This window comes from Monodelphis domestica, chromosome 8, assembly GCF_027887165.1.
Source record: "Monodelphis domestica isolate mMonDom1 chromosome 8, mMonDom1.pri, whole genome shotgun sequence".
Classification (NCBI taxonomy): Eukaryota; Metazoa; Chordata; class Mammalia; order Didelphimorphia; family Didelphidae; genus Monodelphis; species Monodelphis domestica.
Window position 1 is genome coordinate 127,673,478 of NC_077234.1, and position 20,882 is coordinate 127,694,359.

A 20,882-nucleotide genomic window follows, 5' to 3' on the forward strand; every position below is an offset into this window, starting at 1 on the left:
TACCTAATGGTTTTAGATCATATCTCATTAGCCTAGGAGGCCATTATAGAAAGCACAATTAAGATCTCCTTGACATTTTCTAGGAGTTCCAATTCAGCTTTGCTAATGGATAAAGCCGAGCTGCATTTTTGAACTATACAATGCTGGAAATACTATTTAAAATAATGCAGGCTACCCAGGGTGAACTTGCAGTAATTACACAGAATGTCAACAGCTTCTTCAGCTGGGTCCTGGGCTGATTATTGCTCTCTCTTAAGCCCTTCTGGGTCTTTTTTTTTGTGGGGGGGAGTACCCTTCTGATAGTGGGTGTCTAACTCAGAGAGCTCCTTTCTCCATACAGAACACTGGGATCCAGAAAGAGCCCTCCCTACCTTGGGTCAGAGAGCTCCTTTCTCCACACAGAACACTGGGATCCAGAAAGAGCCCTCCCTACCTTGGGTCAGAGAGCTCCTTTCTCCATACAGAACACTGGGATCCAGAAAGAGCCCTCCCTACCTTGGGTCAGAGAGCTCCTTTCTCCATACACGACACTGGTATCCAGAAAGAGTCCTCCCTACCTTGGGTCAGAGAGATTCTTTCTCCATACAGAACACAGAGCCCTCCCTTCCTTGGGTCAGAGATTTTCTTTCTCCACACACAACACTGAGATCCAGAAAGAGCCCTCCTTTTCTTGGGTCAGAGAGCTTCTTTCTCTAAACAGAACATGAAACCCTCCCTACCTTGAATCAGAGAACTTCTTTCTCCCTTCTTTGGGTATACCAGCTGGTAGAGTGGGGAGGAAGATCCCATACTCTATTACAGACTATTTTATACATTATTATAGAAAGGAAAATAGCTTGTCCTTGATCCCGAAGCTTTGCCAGGTAAAACTGCGGAGCATAATTTTTCCCATATCTAGATGTTAGATTGTGAGTGCCCCCATTAGAATGTAAACTAGACAAGAACAGAGATTATGGGCTTTTTTTGCATCCTTGGATCTTAAGGCCTAGGACATATTAAAGAGCATGACAAATGCTTATTGACTGATTGGCTATGCTGCTTTCTTATGTCATAGGAACTGCCATTAATATAATACATAAAGGTTCAATAAAATGCTTCTTTCAAAAGATAGGAAGTAGAAGTGCCTTCTTTTCTCCCAGATGAGGAAACTAGTGATCCAGAGATGTTAGCTAATTGACCCATAGTTACACAGCTAGTTAAAGATTATAGCGGATAAAATATAAACTCCCCAAAGGCAGAGTGCCTCATTTTTTCCCCTCAGTAATATGTAAAAAATTTTTAATTCCTATTTTTTAAATTTTGAGGACTAAATACTCTCTTTTCTCCTCTCCTTGAGGAGACAAACAATTGTATGTAGATTATACATTTGCTATCTGGCAAAACATATTTAGATATTAGTTATGTTGCAAAAGAAAATAACACAAAGAAAATAAAAGAAAAATTTAAAAATATATGCTTTGTTCTGTAGTTAGACCCTACCAATTCTTTCTCTGGAGGCAGATATCATTTTTCATCATAAGTGCTTTGGAATTGTTTTAGATTTTTGTATCTTTAGATTTTGTATCATTGTATTGATCAGAATAGCCAACTCATTCACAGTTAAATCACACAATAGTGTTACTGTGTACAATGAACTTCTGGTTCTGTTCATTTTGTTTTGCATCAGTTCATGTAAGTCTTCTCAGGGTTTTTTCTAAAATCATACTGCACAATAGTATTCCATCACAATCATGTGCCACCACTTATTTAGCTACTCCTTAATTGATGGGTATCCCTTCAACGTCCAATTTTTTGCCACTACAAAAAGTTTCTGTGAATATTTTTGTTCATATAGGTCCATTTCCTTTTGCTTTGATCTCCTTAGAGGATAGTTAAAAATTGCTGTACAGAATGGTTGGATCAGTTCACAAACTTCAATGGTACATTAATGTTTCAATTTTTCTATATCCCTTCAAAGTTTTGTCAGAAGATACTTCATTTTTGTATTTTGTATTCCTATCACATATGTGTGATACATAGTAGGAATATTTATTTATATAATTTATGTAATACTTATTATTGGTTGATTGATGAATCTATTCTCATATCCAAATCACGTGTATCTAATCAGCAAGTTTTAGGTCATCTTTCCACCCCTGGGAATTTCAGGGAAGGACCATTGGAGAGTCTTGTAGTTTATTTTTTCCTTCTTTCTTTCCTAATGCCCCCCAATCCCAAACTCCACACCAACTATAATAAAGTTGACCTCTAAATCAATCAATAAAGATTTATTAAGTATCTTGTGCAGCTAGGTGGCACGGTGGATAAAGTACCAAGATGGGAATCCAAAAGACTCATCTTCCTAAGTTCAAATCTGGCCTTAGACATTTCCAAGCTGTGTAACCCTGGGCAAGTCACTTTACCCTGTTTGCCTCAGTTTCCTCATCTATAAAAAAATTTGCTAGAGAAGGAAATGGCAAACCACTCTAGTATCTCTGTCAGGAAAACCCCCAAAGTGGTCACAAAACAGTTGGACACTACTGAAACAATTGAACAACAACAATGAATTTTATTTTTATTTATTTATTTGCTTGTTTGTTACATTAATGCACCCAGTTTACCCCCTCCCCCTCTCCTTTCTGCCCTTTAGAGAAGGCATCATTTGACCAAAAAAAAGTTTATATAAAACTGTGTCTCACTTATTTCTATAATAAACCAGTAAGGTTCTTTCTCTGGAGGTGAACACACAGAAATCATTCTTCAAGCAATATTTCTGTTGCTGTGTATAATGTTCTCTTGGTTCTACTTGTTTCACTCTTTATAATTTAGTGTAGGTCTTTCCAGTTTTTCCAAAAATAACCCCTTCATCATTTCTTATGAAAGCACCTACTCTGTGCCAGGTGCTATATCAGGTGGTAGCAATACAAATACAAAAGTGGGACAGTCCTTGCCTTCAAGGATGTGTCATGCTCTGATTTGCATTAGATGAGTGAGCTGAATCTTAATTATGGATAGGTTTTAAATAGGGAACATTATGATGCTTTCCACTCACTCAACTCAAAGGCATGTGAACAGGATTAATGCAATAATTGGCTTCATCCTTTGAGGGAGAGAAAATAGATTCTTTGTCATTTTTGTCATTGGCGCAAGTTCATTTACTTTGCTTCTGACAGTCCTTTACAATTAGTAGCACAAGTATTAATATCTCTGTTTTACACATTAGAAAACTGAGGCTTAGATGAAGTATCTTTCTAAGGACCACATAGTCCCCTCATGGCATAAAGAGTTAATGTACTGTCTGAAGGGGCAAATTATCTGGATTACTGACTTTGAATGAAGGCAGCTTACAACAGCATTCTGATACTTTAGCACTGTCTGATCCCAGATAGTCAGGAAAAGGAAATTCTTCCTGTGTGTATATTAATTAAGCAATTGAGACAATGAATTAAAAATTGCCAGCTCAAGGGGGCTCCTAATTACATGATAGATGTTGTCTCTTAAGCAGTAGTCTGGTGGTCTCAGAATGACTGTATTTCTCTACTTGGAGAAACATATCCATCTGGACACTGGCTGACTCAGCGTTATCATCTATCATCCTTGTGGAACTGGGGAGGAATGAGCGTGGAAGAGCAAAAATGAGTTGCTGCTCAGGGCCCTGGCCTTCAGGAGGTGCTAAATTAGGCCAAAGGAAGTGCCAAACCATAGATCAAAGAGCTGCCCCCTTGCATGGTGCCCAAGTAACTCAGAGCCATGGGAATAAATCTGTCAATAATACTACTGTCGTTCTTATTTTCAGAAGGGAGGAATAATACCAGAATTACATGGATCAGATATTCTCTTTACAATATCTATCATTTTTCTGACTTACTTGACCGGTTAAAGAACAGGTTTGGTCCTGTCACTAGATTTATTCAAGGTTAACTGTGAAAGGATTTTTAAGCCTCCTTGTTCATCTGAATGTGCTCCACCTACCTGCCCTTCACTGAGATTGAACAAAATTTATCGTATGCCCTTTTTTGGTTGTTTTATTTCTGATTACAAATCCCTTTGGATTTGTGTGAGGTAAGCTCCAGGTTTTTTTTTTTTCTGATTCTCTTTGCCACTGAGTTATATTTTTCTGACATGCTTCATATAAATACTTCACTGTGAGTCATTTGTTATAAAAGGTTCATAAATTTTAATAATTGTGTTGGCTTGAGAAACTATTAATAACTTTCCCCTAATATTTCCAAAGGGGTCATCTTTGTATTGGGAGGAAATGGAATCTGTGATTATTTTATTTTACTTTATTTTGCTTCATTCTTTGGTAGTAAAATCTTTTTCCTCTCCTCTTTAATTTTTACTCATTTCCTGCTGCCACTGGTTTGGCTGAACTCTAGGTCTTTGGACTTTGAGAACCAATTTCTCTTCTATGGCTTTATATCATTTCTCTTAATATAAAGATAATGACAGAGTCAAAAATCAGAGACAGTAAATTGAAAACCTAGTTCTAATATAAACCAGGAAAAAGTAAAGCACTGCCTTTGATCCACACACTTGACCACATAAGATGAATATGATTTCAGGCACTAGGGGAGAATGTGATAAATTATGGCCCTGGTGCCATGAAAGAATCAATTATTTTGGGGGCAGCTGGGTAGCTCAGTGGATTGAGAGCCAGGCCTAGAGACAGGAGGTCCTAGGTCCAAATCTGGCCTCAGACACTTCCCAGCTGTGTGATCCTGGGCAAGTCACTTAACCCCCATTCTAGCCCTTACCACTCTTCTGCCTTAGAGCCAATACACAGTATTGACTCCAAGACGGAAGGTAAGAGTTAAAAAAAAAAAGAACCAATTATTTCAAAGAAGTATGTTCCTCCCTCCAAAAAAGTACTCTCTATCATTTGGACCCTAAAAGAACCATACAAAAGTTAGCCAGGAATAAACAGGTCAACGACTCATGAGAAGATAAGAGGTAAGGCTGGAGAAAACAGAACTAATTTCATTGGACTATAAAGAAGTAGAACTTGGGAGCTGCCAAGACCAATTTTTTGTTGCTTACTATTTTTCCTATCTTTGTAGTCCTCTCCAAAACTTAGAATTCTCTGTCCTGATTAGTAAGAGTAGATGACAGGAAGATATAAGGACTAATGTTTAAATGGATCAAACAAGGACATGTAGAGGGGGCAGAGGAGTACATACATGTAAAAGTGATTTCCTTCTCCTTTAACCACCTGAAAATTTCTCTTATCTTTGTTGCAAGCTCTGAGGGGTGGGGTGGAACCAGATCACATATGCCACTTTTGGCTCTAAATCAGTTATTATTTTTTTGGTACCAGGTCTGTGATTTCATCAATGCAGTGAACCCTTAACTTTCCCTTCCACCAATGAAAATGGACAACAGTTCTACAACTTAGACCCAAAGAAAGTTGGCTGGGGAACTGAGAAATTAAATAACTTGCTCATGATGACATCACAAAGATGTGTCAGATGTCAGAGTTGGGTCTGGGTCTTTCTGACTCTGGGGCTGGCTCTCTATCCATTGGGTCTTTGTTATCTCATTGCTTCTTTATGCATGATCAGCAATATATTCATAATTAGGTCCATCTGCATCCATCATGGATTATATCTCCATTCAAAGGAAAGATAATTCAACAATCTGTTGGGTGGAAAATTTTGATGAAGATTGGGAAAGATTAGATTAAATTAGCCAACCCCTCAAGATGTTGAACCTCCATAACAGAGATTTCCTGAGAGAGTGCCTTGGGAACAGTTTGTTCTAATATAGCTGCACACATCCTTTGTACTCACACTTACTGCTTAGGTGGAGCAACTCATCTGTCTTCATTTAAGCAGGTCCCTTGTTAGAACAAAAGAGATTTGCTATTGTGTTGACAAATAATGAAAAACTAGGGATGATGATAAATCAAAGGTACAATTAAGAGTGTGATCCAGAGAAGGTCTGCCCTCCTGAAGCATACACCAAGTACTAGGCACATCTTTATACCAAAACAATGGTCAACAACTAAGGAACTAGGTGAAGCAAGTATTTTATTTTATTCTTTATAGATGGAACCAATGGTGCCTATTTTCCTGTGTGGAGAAATGCTCTAAGAATGAACTCTTGTGATGACTTTGGAGAGGGAAAAAGAAATAGACACACACTTAGTTGGAATTTTTACAGCTATTATGAAATATGAAGAGGGTGATATGTAGGTCATTGTTTTATGTTTCTTGTTTTTATCTATAGCAGACTGAGTCCAATTTTTAAAGGGTATAATGAGATTATTTGTGTTTGAGTTTTTGTCATTACTGTATTTCTTGGCCTTTTTTGTTCAGTATGGGATCATCCAAATGTACCTTTGTTTGACTTTGCTTTTTTTTTTTTGTCATCAATCAACTGGAAAATATTTATTCAGCTCCTATTGCAGTATTCAGCACTGTTGGGGAATTAAATGAATACGTGATATAGTACTTCTCTACTTCAAACCACAACACAGTCAGAAAGACAAATCTCATAAACATGAAACAATAATTCATATTTATGTAACACTTCAAGGCTTACAAAAAGCTTTACTTATGACAAATCTTTGAGGTTAGTACTACAAGTACTGTCATTCCAGTTTACAAATGAGTAAATAGAGATTTATTGAGGTAAAGTGACTTGTCTAGGGCCACCTAACAAGAAAATGCTGAAGATAAGATCTGGAGTCCAGCACTCTTTGTTCTACATAACAACGAAGGGTTAAATACTCAATTTGTTGAATATATTAAGGCAGTTACCAAATCTTATTGTTTCTTCACAGTTTTATATACTCTTCTCTCTGCTGTTCTGGACTCATTGAAACCAAATTTAGGCTCACTTCTCTCCTGAACTATTGCAAGATAGTCTCCTTACTTCTAGTTTCTCTTCTCTCTAAACTATCTTCTATACAGCTGCCAAGGTGACACATTCCTAAGAAAAATTTGACCATGTTGCTTCTCTTCAGTCAAGTCAAGAAGCATTTATCTTTAAGTACCTACTCTGTAATAAGCACTGTGGATTCAAAGAAAGACCTAAAAAAATAGTTCTCACTCTCAGTGAGCTTACATTCTAAAGACGAAGTCAACAGTTAAGCAATTATGTTCAAACAAGATACATACAAAATAAACTAGAGAGTATTCTTAGATGGAAGGAATTAACATAAAAACAAGATAGGGAGGCGGCAGCTATAGGCTCAGAAGATTGAGAACCAGAATTAGAGATGGAAGGTCTTAGATTCAATTTTGACCTCAGATCCTTTCCAGCGGTGGAACCCTGGATAAGTCACTTAATCCCAATTGTGTAGCCCTGACAGTTCTTTTATCTTGAAACTAATATACAATGTTATTTCTAAGATGGAAGGCAAGGGTTTAAAAAAAGGTGGAAGGGTTGGGGGATAGGGAAAGGATACCTGTGGAAGGTGAGATTTTAGCTAAGGTTTAAAAGAAGCCAGGGAAGAGACAGAAGACAAAGGTGAGGAAAGATAATTTCAGGCATGTGGGACAACCAATTAAAAAAAAAAGTTCAATCAGAAGATGGAGTGTTTTCTTTGAGGAACAACCAAAGCCACTGGATTTTAGAGTATGGAGAGTGGGTTTTAGAGATGGGGAATGGGGGGGGGGGTGTTAGGTGTTAGATGACTAGAAAGGTGGCAGATTTGGATGCCAACAAGTTTTTTTTTTTATTTGATCCTAGAAGCAAGTTGGCAAGAAAGATAACATCAGATCTATGCTTTGAGATTAATTTGACAGCTGAGTGGAGGAGGAACTAGAATGGGGGGGGGGCTAAATTTGACAGAGAAAAATTCCATCTCTAGCCTCAGTGACTTTGCCTATTTGAGCCCTCTGTCTAAAATTCACTTCCTCCTTACCACTTCTCCTAGAATCTCTTGCACTTTTCAAAAGCATTATTTGCATGTCACCTCACCTGAGAGGCTTTTATTGATTTTCAAGTCTTTAGTAATCTTTTTAACATTACTTTGTGTTCTTGTGGCTTAGTCATTTTTCGGTTGTGTCTAACTATTTTGGATTTTCTTGGTAAGGATATTGTAGTGGTTTGCCATTCTTTTCTTTAGCTCATTTTACAGATAAGGAACTGATCCAGACAGGGTTAAGTGGCTTGCCTGCAGGTCACCCAGCTAATAAGTGTCTGAGATGAGATTTGAACTCATAAAGATGAACCTTCCTGATTCCAAGCCCAGTGCTGGATCTACTGTGCCACCTAGCTGCTCTAGTTATTGCATTACATTTTAATTTACTTATCTGTATTATCTATCAATCAATCTATCTATTATCTATCTATCTATCTGTCTGTCTATCTATCTATCTATCTATCTATCTATCTATCTATGTCTGTTTGTCTGTCTGCCTGTCTATGTATATAGTCTCCCTTCATGGTATATATTTTATTATTTCACAGGACCATAGATACAGAGTTTAAAAAGTACCTTAGAGGTCACTGAGTACAACCTATCATATTAAAAATGAGTAAACTGAGTTACAGAGAAATTAAATGCCTTGCCTAGTGTTATGCAATTAAAAAGCTTTAGTAAGAGTATTTAAACCTTTCTTCCTGACGTCAAGTCTAACTTTCTACCCGTGACTCCACACTGCTTCCATATCAGAAAAGCCTTATATTGGAATAGATTTCTCTGTGTATGTCTCTCTAGATACCATCTAGAAAACTAGGTGTTTTCAGTTGTTTTCATCTCTCCCTATCACTGAACACTCTCCCTCATCTCTTAACTTTCCTGTCTTCCTAGATAGCTAAGCTAAAATCCTACCTTCTATAAACATTCCCTGATACCTCTTAATTCTAGTACCTTTCCTTTATTGGTTATCTCTAATTTAGCCTATCTCTCACTATCTATGTATATATACACACACATATGTTTATAAATGTATATGTATATCTGGTTTCCATATAATAGTTTGCATGTTGTTTCCCCAGATTGCACTGTAAGATCCTTGAGAACAGGGAGTATAACTTTTACCTTTCTTTGTAACTCTAGTGCTTGGCAAAAAGTTTGACACAAAGCAAGTGCTTAATAAATGCTTGTTTCCTGACTTTATCCTCTAGCTTTACTTAAAATACCCTACTGTCTTTTTGATCATCTCATTTTCAGAATTCCAAAGAATGAACCTGTCTCTACTCAACCCATTGTTTTGCCAAAGATAGGCTCTTATAGACAAAGTACCCATCTAAAAGGTTCTCTCTTCCATGTTGGATCTGGGGAAATGAGAATGTCTCTACACAGAAAAAGGCCCAAAGACTACCAAGTTTGGCTTCTGTCCCTTGTACCCCACATAATAGCAGAAAAAACTGAAAGGAACATCAAAGCCCATTTGAAGAAGTCATATTCTTTCCTCTATAAAAGGAAAGTCCAAAGCTCCATCTTTGGGCTTCTAAGAACTTTAAGATCCTACATCTTATCTCTAAGCCCTTATACTGGCAGGAAACATCATCCTGCTAAGAGAATTTGCATTTATTAAGCATCTGATTTGTGCCAAGAACTGTGCTAAGTGCTTCACAAGTATTGTCTCATTTATCAATATTATGTCAAAGTCAGACCCCTGCCACCTTATAGCCCTTGCAAACTTGAAGGAACATGCCCCAATTGGACGTGCTCAGAAAACAATTCTTTAGTGTTTTGAGACCAACAACAATTTACCTATATCCAAAATTTCATCTCCATGAAAGTAGTCTCCAATATCTAAGTTTTGCACATGGTTTGTTCTTTGTTTTGTCTCATTTTGGTTGATGGGGCTGTCAACTTACCTCAAAAGACACTCATTTAGCAAGTTTGCTGTTAAGTTGTGGAGAAGACAAATAAGCACCCACAATCCCTGATTCATCCATCTATGATCAACATTACTAATGGACTGCCAAGACTACCTTATATTTATTGCCTGTAAACAGTCACACCCAACTGGGTATAATTATGAGTAGATGACCCTTGGTTAGTGACATATATTTCCTCACACCTGTGTCCCAGCTTTCTCATAGTATTATCTCCATGTGAACACAAGGTTCATGACTAAATCCTGATTCCCTACTCTTTTTACTATAGATATTTCTGCTACACTATGAAAAATTGTGTTCTTCTTGCATACTTTCATTTCATTTTATTCCTTATATTCCCAAGGAATATCTCTGCATATGGCTTTCTGGTAGGTACAATACTTACAATAATAATGCAGGATGGAGGAGTAATGCTAAAAAGAAAAAGTTGAAAAAAAAACAGTATTATGTGCTGTCTCTGTGACCCGAGTGGAGCCCACAAGGACTGCTAGGGATTCTTACTGGTGAAGATGAGGAACAGTTACTTAGAAGGCACCAGGGAAAATCTGTACAGAAGGCCAAAGGCAGGAAAGAGAATGTTGCTTTTGAGAAAATGACAAGTAAACCAGTCTGGCTAGATTTTGGAATGTGTAAAGGAGAATAATTTGAAGGAAGCAACTGCTTCTAACCACTGATGCTTCTTTTTATGATGTTGGAGGTATGCATAGTCACAAAATGTCAAATGGAAATGAGAAATAAGTTAGCTACTACTCAGGAACATCATGGGTAGAATGGAACAATACACAAAATGGACAAAGAAGCTTTTGTTGGTACTTTGTTGTTACAACTATCGCTCAGGCCACACATTTATAATTGCTACTGATTACAAGTCTCTTGTGGGACTCTTATCTAAGGTTGAGTCTACATCATTAATGATGACATCATGGATGCAACACCGGAATTTTTTGCTCAGTATTCATTATGATGAGCTTGTCAAGAAGCCCACGAAGCAAAACAAAAGCTGATGCCCTGAGCAGTCTGCTGACACAGACCCTGCATTGTGTCCTACAAAATCCAAAGGAAGATTTGATATTGAGAGACCATCAGTCTGATCCAATTGAGTGATTAGCTGTAAGCTATCCTAAAGTGACTCATGTCTAGATGGGGATGGGATGGAGGAGAGTTATTAAAGAAACTGCCTGCAGAATTCAAGTCATTTACAAGCTGTCCAATTGAATCCTTCTCCCATGAACACTCTCTTTAATAGGAAAACTGTGTTGTAATTCCATACTGACACAGAATCTCAGAAATAGAAAGAACCTTAGAAACCATCGTATTGAATCTTGACCAAAAAGGGGCATCTCCTCTACAAATCCCTGAGTAGTGCTCATGTATTCTTTACTTGAAGATCTTCTGTGAGAGGGAAACCATTTTACTTTAGATGGGTCTAATTATTAGGAAATGCTAGATTCTAGCCTGCAATGGTCACACATCAACTTCAACTCTTGCTCTTCTACCTGCTGGAGCTAAGGAGAACATGACTGATCCCTTTCCCAGAGGAGACCCTCCTCAAATTGTAGAATACACCCATCATATTTTTTCTCTCCATCCCTTCAATCTCTCTTCTCCTTCATGACTAGTTATTTGCATACTCATCAAATGATTCTCATATAGTAAGGTCTCCAGTTCTTTTACCACCCTTTAGAAGAACTCCAGCTTTTCAGAAACCTTCATAAAATATGAATCCTAGATTTTAATACATGATTCCAGTTATAAACTGATCAAGGGAGAACTCAGGAGCACTATTGACTCCATCATTCTGAGCAATATCCTTTGCAATCCAGTCTAAGATCTCAAGAGTCATTTTGATTCTCATGTCACATTATGGAATCATAGTGAACTATGAGTCTATTAATAGAACCAGATATATTTCATAAAATTTCAGTCTACCCATACATTTCCCAACTTTTAAACTATGAAGTAGATTTTTGATAACATAATCAAATAAAGTTTATGCCTTTAAAATTTCTTCTTACCCTATTCAGCTCATCATTCTGATGTATCAAGAACTTTTTATATCCTGAATCCTTTATTCAATATGTCATTAGTTCTCAACCTACCTCAATATTTTCTTATTTCACCTATATCTTGATCTTGCTTGCAAGCATCTTATGATTAATAAACATTATACAGTTGGGCCCTATATCCACAAGGGAGATTATCCAAGATCTACTGTGGATGGATGAAATCACAGCTATAAGCCACCTTCTGTTAACTGCAGGTAAATGAATCAATGGAAATAGATATGGGGGCACAACAGCACTATCGCACCATTACTCTTATGCTTTGGGTCCATTGCTACAACAAATGTGTGCTTTTTTAAGCAAAATCCTTTGATAATGATACAACAAATGCAGTCAATTGAGAACACTAATGGCAGACCTAAGGAAAGTTTCCTGTGGGAGCTGTTGGAGACAAAGAGAGATGAGTCACTGGGATGATGAACTTCAACCTGTAACTTCTTGATGAGTAGTTTGAAACTTATAAACCATTTTTAAAATTTTCTGGAATTTTCCAAATTTTCCATTTTTTTCCCTTTTTCCCCCTGAGGTTATGGAAACAGAATCAGTAAATATTGAATCAGCAGATAAGACACAACTGTAATATATTCTATGCTACTTCTACCACATTTATCTTATCTACTAGTTCAGTTACTGAGTCAAAAAAAGAAAGAAAATTAGACATGATTTGTTCTTGATGAAGTCACTCTGAATTTTAATGGTAACCACTTTACTTCCTAATGCCCATAAGTGATCTCTTTACTAATATACATGTGGATTTACCCCTAGGATTTGAAGTCAAGATTAGTTACCTAAAGTACAAGAATTCCTTCCATTATGTGAAAATCGGGATATTTGCCATTCTCCTAAGACACCTCTCCCTTTGCCATGAGCATAGTTCATTCACAAGTCATATATCAACTCTTTCATTTTTGGATGTCGTTTATCCAGATGTAAAGACTTGAATCCAATGGGGAGAGCTAATTATTCTTTTATTATTCCTTCTTGCCTTAGTTTTTGAATATTCTCATTTTTGTTTGATGCTGACCAGTTCGAGCATCATTGTGGCAAGATGGAGAAAAAAAGAAAGAGAGGAATAGACCTTACTTTTTCTATTATCTATAATTATCATATTCCCATCCACAATAAAGAGCAATCCTCTACCTTCTTTTTTTTTTTTTAAACCCTTACCTTCCATCTTGGAATCAATACTGTGTATTGGCTCCAAGGCAGAAGATTGGTAAGGACTAGGCAATGGGGGTCAAGTGACTTGCCCAGGGTCACACAGCTGGGAAGTGTCTGAGGTCAGATTTGAACCTAGGACCTCCTGTCTCTAGGCCTGGTTCTCAATCCACTGAGCTATCCACCTGCCCCCCCTCTACCTTCTTTGATGTTTCTTTTGTCTAAAACTCAGCTTTTACAAGCCCTTTTTGTTTTCATTAGTATTTCTTTCCAGTCTCATCCCATTTTAAAATTTTTAAATGGCAATTTATGATTATTGTAGTTACAGAAATATACCATGCTTTTTAACTCACTCTCTCTTACACCCCTTGCTTCTATCTTCTAAACATGTCTTTTAAATATCCAATTAGATTGATGAGTTTCTTAATGAATTTATCATTAATATTCCATTCTTGAGAGAATGGAATCCAATTTTGGCCAATTCTTCTGCAATTTAACTTCACTGTATCTTACCCATAATTTCTCAAGCTTTTTGAAATCTATTCTGCCTAAACCTAATGCATGTGGGAGCCCATGCCCAGTTCTGCTCTCTTCCAACATAAATTCTAAGATGGCGTAGTTCCCATTATTTCTGCTTCACGAAGCAGTTTGTCCCTATTGGTCAGAATCAGGTCCAGAGAAGCAATTTCTCTCATTGCTTCCTCCATCTTTTTAAAGAAAGAAATTATCATTAAAATAAGTAAGAAATTTATCTGCTCTTTCTGCTTTTGGCAGGGAGAGAACTCCAGAATATGTCCAAATAGCTGACATCTTGCATTACTCTGATATCATGCCTCTGTGCCAGATTCATAATCTATTTCCCAAATTTCTTGTTTAATTCTATGCCTTATCAAGGGAATCTCAATGGAGGGTTCTTTTCATGACAATAGTCCTTTGGCTTAACTTTTATTAAATGTTGAACTTTCAAAAACTCCTCACCATGCTACTCACTATAGTTTCTGAATTTCTTTAAATACACCTTCTTAATATATAAATCTACTCCACAGCTTCTTTTAATAATTGTGTTTCTTTCAAATAATGCAAAATCATCATATAATATCCCACCCCATATATTATGCTATATTTTTATCCTGGGTTCTATTCTAACAAATCTCAGTGGTTCCTGATATTGAATTTTCTTTCTCGCATAAAGAACTTTCACCTGATGCGTTACATATGTTTTGTGCATTTGTGTATAGATAACTGAGGTCATAAGTTTAATTCTGGATAACTTCTTTAAATTTTTTTTTGAATTTTTTCCCTAGATTACCTGTTGGTACAGTTTTCAATAATTGTTTTCTGACATTTTGTGACATATGTTCTCTCCCTCCCTCTCTCTCCTCCTCCTTCCATAACATAGCAGTTAATAAGACATAAATTATACATGTGTTATTATATAATACACATTTCTTTGTTCATCAAGTTGTGAATGAAGACATATATCACACTCATAAGAGGAAAAATGCATAAAGCAAATAAAGAGAAGAATGGCATGCTTCAAACTGCATTCAGCCTTCATCACTTTCTGCTATGGTGCTATGGTGGAACTTATCCTGAGTTCTTTGGAATTGTCTTATACTCTTGTGTTGCTAATAATAAAATCATTCACAGTTGATAATAATATGATATTGTTATTACTGTCTCCAAAGTTCTCCTGGTTCTGCTCACTTTGCTTTGCACCATTTCATCTGGTTAACTTCTTGAATATGGTTTCCTTGGCTTGTTTGACCTCTCCACTGATATTCCTTTTGTGGTTTTTGTGGTCTGGGTTTAGAAGATGCATGTGATCAATTTACTCTACATTCCTCTTTTATGAGCAGTTTAAATCTCTTTTGATCACATTTATAAGCCTTCAGGCAACTGTATTTTTATTACATGTACTCCATTCCTGACCAAGATTTCACTACTCCAATGTAGCCAGAAAGTGGTCATCTCACGATTTTGCTAAGCAATATGCTCTACATCTAGGAATTGTTCATCTGAAAGACTAAGAAATTATATCTGGTGATCTAACACTAATTAGTATATAGCCAAGACAATATAAGAATGAGTCAAATGTGACACTATTTGGTAGAAAGTGCTTTGGGCATCAACTTTTCTATGTGGAAAGTCACTAAAAATATCATCAATTGCATTCTTTTCAATATGGAATTTATTAGATTAAATCTAAATGGATTTTTTTGTCATATTAGAAATGCTGGCAATAGCAATGAGAAAAAATGGAAGGAATCAGAATGGGCAAAGAGGTAATAAAACTATCTCTTTTGCAGATGATAAACAGATATGATTCTAAAAATTCAACTAAATTAGTTGGAACTATTAATAATTTTGTCAAAGAAGCAGGATATAAAATAAATCCACATAAATCAGAAGCATTTCTATGTTATCACCAACAATGTTCTGCAAGATGAGATAGTAAGAGACAATCCATTTAAAATAAGTGTTAAATTTTATTGGTTGGACTGGAATATTTAATTTGGTGGTCACCAAGAATTTAATTTCTAAATCCCAAATGAATTACTAAAGTAAAATGGAATTTAAGGTAGTTTATTTTTACAATAGAGGAAGATTTAAGGAATGAGAGAGAGAGAGAGAGAGAGAGAGAGAGAGAGAGAGAGAGAGAGAGAGAGAGAGAGAGAGAATATTCCGGCTTCCTCTGAGCCAGGTAGAAATTCTAAGGCCCTAATCAGGGAAAAGAGTGTTAAGACCATGGGCCCTTCTTGGAGGTTTACACCTCCAGAAAGGCAGGGTCACTAAGTCAGCCTTTCACTAACCAACAGTGACCATCTAAAAGGAAATCAGTCTGAAGTCTCCTGCATGAGCTCCTCCAGGGGTCCAGTTCCACAGCCAAGTCCAACTGTCCTTCTTCTAGTTTCTCCTCCAAGTGACTCTTCTTCACTCTATCCCGAATCCCGAATCTTGAATGTCTTTGAATGATGATTCTGGCCTCTGTGGTCCTCTTTTTTAAGATCTTTTTCTCTGTGTCACCTCCCCTAAATTTCAGGTCTACCAATCACAGCAGACACTCCTCTCCAGGACTGCCCACTCTTTAGTTCACACGTTCTTTGGTTAGATTACCTTTTTTGGTTACATCACACCTTTTTGTAGATTAAAATGGGTAGATCTATTTCAAATACTGAGTTACCACCTTTTGGGGAATTAAAATAAAAAATAGATTGGGGATTACAATTCAATCTTTCCAATAAAGGAAGAGCTAAGTACCTTCATTGTTACAATCAGGGGATACAATTTAAGCTTCAAAATAAAGGAAGAGCTAAGTATTTTCATTGTTACAATCAGGAGATAGCTAAATCCAATCTTCACAATCCCCCCTGATGATCATTTGGAGACTAATCTCCCCATTGATCATTTAACAGAATCATCTTGTAGTCCTAAAACCTTCTAACTACAGATGTATACAATATTTCACTTTCTAAGAGGAAATTACTATAGAGATAAATAGAAAAGAGAGAAAGCAAAACCAATGTTTTGCTAGGCACATTGACAAAAAGCCTAATTAGGGGGCAGTCCCCTTTGGCATAAAAAGTGTACATTTACAATAAATGTTCAATCCCCTTTTGCTCAATCGATTGCACCCAAAAGTTCATTCTTGATCTTCTTGATGCAGTGTAGGTTTCTGCAAGCATCTTTTTTCAAAGAGTTCATTCTTCTGGACTCAAGGATTTAGCAAAATTCTTTTCCTGAAATTCTTCTCAAACAAAATTTTAAATCTTGGATTTAAAAAAAAAACATAAGATGATCCCCCCGAAGAGAGTATTTATCAACACCTGGATCATCTATGGGTATATGAGTCAGTTATCAAAAGAAAAAAATAAAAACCATAAAAGAAAATTAGAGGGAAAAATTTAAGCTTTTAGAGAAATAAAAAGTCAAATCAGAATGAAAATATATATATATACATATATATATATATAAAATTTCTGAATTAAAAAAGAATAAATTCATAACAGGCTCTTGTTATTAGGGTCCAATTGAAGTAAATTTCTGTAGGGGGAAAATTGTAGTAATGCTGTATTTAGCCATAATAAGTGAGGGCTACAAGAAGTTGTTATCTTAAGACAAAAATAAAACAACTAGATTTTTGTGTAAAAAAAAGTGTCATTTCCTCAGTCATTTCTCAGGGATAGGGGAGCCAGACTAGCCAATTTTTAGGTACTTTCATAGAAAGTATTTTACAAGGAGTGTAGTTCAAGGAGTCCTGCATCTTAACATATGTCAAGCGCTGCAACCTCAAGTCTCATATTAGGTTCAATTCCTTTCATATTGGCATAGAAGTTCATCAGCCCCACATGGATTAGTTTACTTTTGACCTGTGTGCTCTTTTGGGACTTTTCAGGTTAAATCTATGCTTCTATGGCACTATGTAGATAAAATCTGTGCTCCTTTTTTGATTCCTAGAATCAGACACAATCATAAATCACAGACCCATAACATTTACCCGTAAGTGGAAGGGTTCCATAGTCTAAAGCTTTTGGGGTATGCATTTTTATGCTAAGAAAATGGATATCTTAGCTTTTTGCAAAATAAAAAATAGTTAAAAGAAAATCTTTGCAATACAATTACATGTGCTCCAAATAAAAAAAAATGAGAGAAAGAAAAAAATATTGTATGGCTCAAATAAAGTGCAACAAAATAGTATGGATCCATCAATAAGGAAGTCTTATCATAATCAATAGTTAAATACTATCAATATAGTCAATTACTCATTATCAACAAAAGGTATAATCAGTCACAGAGGTACTGTATTCACAATTACATTTCTTCTTCTTTTTTACTATTTGGAGGAGAGACAAAACTGAAAAGGGTTAATTAATATCTACAAAAACAATACAATCTAAGTGGCACCGCCTTCTGCCCCATGAGGAGGGGTAGTAGCACCCTAAGTATTTTTTGGACAAGATCCATTTTTTATATATTGTTTGGTATTTTATTGTTTATGTTCTTTTGTGTCCGTTTGAGCACTGTGGTTTTCACAATTTCTAATTCTATAATTTTTATTTCTAAAATTTTGATTCCTATAGTCATTGTGAATACTTATATCACTCCTAAAGTTATGATTTCTATGATCATTATTATAATAATTTCTATAATTATTATTTCTAAAGTTGTTATTATTTCTTTTTTTTTCTGTAGCCAGTTCTTACAGACCATAATTACATGACCTCTTTTTTTTCCAGAGTAAAAGCGTGTTATTGGTTTATCTCTGGATTCCTGCAAAGGGAGTATGGTCTCTCCCTGATTTTTCAGTTTTGTTTTTTTTTTTTTAACATTTCAATTTCTTTCGGTAAGTCTTCTACTGATTTACTGTTTTCCTCAAGTCTTTTTGTATGGCCCTTATAAAGGAAGACTGCAACTCTCCCCAGTTCTTCAAGGTCCATACAGTCCCAGTTTGGTCAGATAGTTTGAAAGTATTCTTTTACCACTGAAAAACAATTCTTATTAAATTGTCTACAGATCTGTTTAATGTCTCTTTTTCTGGATAGATCAAAGTCCATATATATATGTTCCACACATCAATAAGTCTATCCATAAACTGAGATGGAGTCTCATCTATTTCTTGTTTGGTGCTTTTGAATTTAGACCATGAATATGGTCTATCAGAGCACGCTCTCATGGCTGTGAATAATGTTTCTCTGGCCTGGTTTAGTTTTGTATAATCTGGTGTGATAGAGGCTGGTACTAGAGAAAAAATGCCATACTGAAGAGGATATGAAATTGATCACCTTGATGGGGGAGAGGTCCCAGGAAATTATTTTCCAGAGGAGAGAAGACTCTGGCTAGAGAGCAGTGAGGGTCTCTCCATCTTGAGATGTCAAAGAGAGAAGGTGGATAAAGACTTTCTCCTGAGGGTTACCCATTTTTCCTGCTGGTGACTGGAAATCTTTCCCCCCAATACTTCACAATTGAAGGGATTTTCTGAAGAGAAACCTGAGCAGACTTTACCTCAGCTCCTGTTGCCCAGGGGTGAGTTAACCTGATTTTCTCTCAGGGGACTAAGGCTGCCAAGGCCTCAATTTCCCCCCAAACTCAAGGAGGGAGGAAAAGGGTTTAGATAGAGACAGGGACCCCCTTTTCCCAGTTTACTTTTCCCATTCTTTCCTGCCCATTATTCCATTTGTATTATCTGATTGAGTTAACATTAAAAGTTATCTGTTCCCCAAGCTGAGAGTGAGTGAATGGACCAAGTGAGACCTTTTGGTCTCGAGGAGTGGAGGGGGGACAAGAGGGACAAGAGTGAATTGGGGAGAGCAGCTTTAGCTAAGGAGGGAAGGCAGAAGGGAGAAAAATCTTCAAAACCCTCTCCTCTCTCTAAGCCAGCCTGTTACATCTGCTGTCTCCCCTGAAACCCACTTTGTGCAGAAGGGGGTTCTCTCATTTCTTTCCCTCTCTCCATACCTCAGGGTCCAAGCCTCCCCTCTAGACTACATCCCTTCATCCTTTCCCTCTTTTTTTTTAAAACACTGGTTCAACATTGGGGTTCCAATGTGGATTTCCGGTTAGTCAATAATTTCCTCCCTTACCTCGCTTCTGATTAGACAAAAAGATGACTTTATTTTTCTCTCTGTGAGAAATTTTTCTAATAAATTTTCGACATCTGTCCAAGTGGGGTCAAAAGTTTTGAATATATTCTCCAATCTTTTTATAATTAATATTAGATCTTCCTCAAACTAGGGAAGGTCTTCCTTAAATTTATTTAAATCCTCATGACTGAAAGGTGTATGTTGTCTTATAGATACCAAGTTCCCATTTTTATTGAAAGTTGGAATTTCACTTAAAGGGAATAAACTTCTATCTGAATTTTCTCGTGTTTCTATCTCTAGGTTTCTTGCTCCATTTTCAATGGGGTAGGTAAGAGAAGGGGAAGGGGTGGGCAAGCTGAGGGGGAAAGGTTGTGGGTCCATAGTGCTAGAAGGATGAGAGGTAGGAGCGGTATGGGAAATGAATTGGGCAGGGTGGGAAGGAGGGGAAAAGGAACAAGGGGCAGGGACTGGGGGGAGACTGCGGAGGCGGCAGGGCAAGAGGAATGGGCAAAGTGTGAGGTTAGGGTGGAGGGGGTGGAGCAGACAGCATGGGTGGGGGGGGAGTGGATTGGGTAGTAGGGGAAGGAGTAAGTTGGGTATGGAAGGGGATGGTTTTTTAACTAGGAGCTATATTGTCTAGAGCAGGGTGGGACAGAGATTCTGATAATGAAGAAATATGGAGAGATAATTTACTCCTATTCTGTGATGTTATTGAGTCCTTTTTAATGCTTTTCATAAAAGCTATGAGCTCCCCCAAACTTTCCTCTATAAACTCAATTCAAGCTTTTAGTTCCTAATTTTGTTTAGTAGAAGGAATGTTTGGTTGGTTTAATCGGGAAATGAGTTTTTCAAGGGGAGATTGACATAATTCTCCTATCTGATTCTCAACTTATGTGTGGTATTTTCCAGTTTTCTCTTAGAGAAAAATAGGTACAATATTACAGCTCCAACAATTAAAATCTCAATCAGGAGTAGTACAGAGTATAGCCATTTCCATACATTCTCTGGGAATATGAAATAGACAAAGAACAAACTTTGTCCAATTTTGGTCTTTTTTGTTTAGATTCCATGATTATTTTTTAATTTTAATTTTATTTCATCAATTTAGAACATTATTCTTTGGTTAAAAGAATCATATTCTTTCCCTCCCTCCCATCCAACTACCCTTTCCATAGCCAATGCTCAATTCCACTGGGTATCACATGTGACCTTGATCAGAACCTATTTCCATGTTCTTAATGTCTGCACTAGGATGATCATTTAGAGTCTGTATCCTTAATCATATCCCCCTCGATCCATG